The sequence below is a fragment of the Triticum aestivum genome, chromosome 2A, assembly GCF_018294505.1.
Source record: "Triticum aestivum cultivar Chinese Spring chromosome 2A, IWGSC CS RefSeq v2.1, whole genome shotgun sequence".
Lineage (NCBI taxonomy): Eukaryota > Viridiplantae > Streptophyta > Magnoliopsida > Poales > Poaceae > Triticum > Triticum aestivum.
This window is the reverse complement of record NC_057797.1, coordinates 18,105,663-18,106,898: the sequence shown is the minus strand read 5'-3', so window position 1 is coordinate 18,106,898 and position 1,236 is coordinate 18,105,663.

Here is a 1,236-nt window from a genome sequence, read left to right as displayed (position 1 = left end):
TAATTACTAGTCAAAAGTATCAAAGAAAAACATACGTATACAAATACAACGTAAACAAGTCGATCAATGAATACTCGCCACCACATTTGGATTCACGAAGCGTGATTACTGACAACTGGACCACCATCCACCAAGCAATATTCTAGCAGAAGAGCATACATGACCACCACACGCGCATGCATGATGCACGTCTCCAGCCAGCACCAGAAGCTCCCCGATCCTACCAGGATCCATGTTTTCCTGTCGCCATCTTAAAACCCTGTATGAGACAAGTATCATCAAATTATGAGGCTAGCGTGTATCACACTATCTCTTGTTGTGTAGTATGGATTGCTAATATAGAGGACAACAAATGTAAAAAATTTGGAATCGTAGGAGTGGACCAAGAAATGCTGGGCCGAAGATAATTATGACAAGTTCGAAAGAGATAGTGTCGTGCATCACGCCTTCCCTTGTTTTGTAGTACAATATTCCTGACAACTAAAAGTATGAAATATGTTGTGGCTATGTGAGAAAACAAAACAAATGTAAAGAAACAGTGACAATGGTCGATACGTGTTGCGTCCTCCATGAAATATTGTCACATGCATGAACTGAAGTACGTGTACAATATTTCAATAAACAAACATAACTATTGGTGATATGTGAAAACCAAATGCAATCTTTAAAAATTTGTCTACCGTTAACATAGCTTCTCTATTTTTTTATCGACATTTAAATTCTTTTTGCCCAAAATGTATATAGATATTTTGATCCCATTAAATACATGTAAAGATAATACAATTTTTTAATGATCTAAATGTTTTCATTATTTTTTCTACAAGACCAAAACTGCAAGAAATGGTGTAGTAATGCATATGGTCCTAAAAGTTTCAGCAATTCTTAAGGTTGTAAAATTGTGTAATGGTGTGGTTCCAAGGAGATGTCATTTCTTCCATGGCCATACCATACAAAATATTGGGTACAAGACCTATTTATCATGATGCTTAATTATGCGTGACTAGTAGTAATTTGGATGTGCCCAAACTCAGGTAAGATGCTAAAAAGATATAGACTTTTACAATCTTGTATCATATATCCTTAGTTGGTAACATTCAGGGGGTTCATCACACGAAATGACGAAACGCAGACGGGATGCACGCTTCGGTGGGCAGCCCTGCTTGGTGATGGCTGGTGGCGGCAGCCGTGCATCTGGTGCCTGTCCAGATCCATCGTGGCATGGTTTGTGGCCGGCCT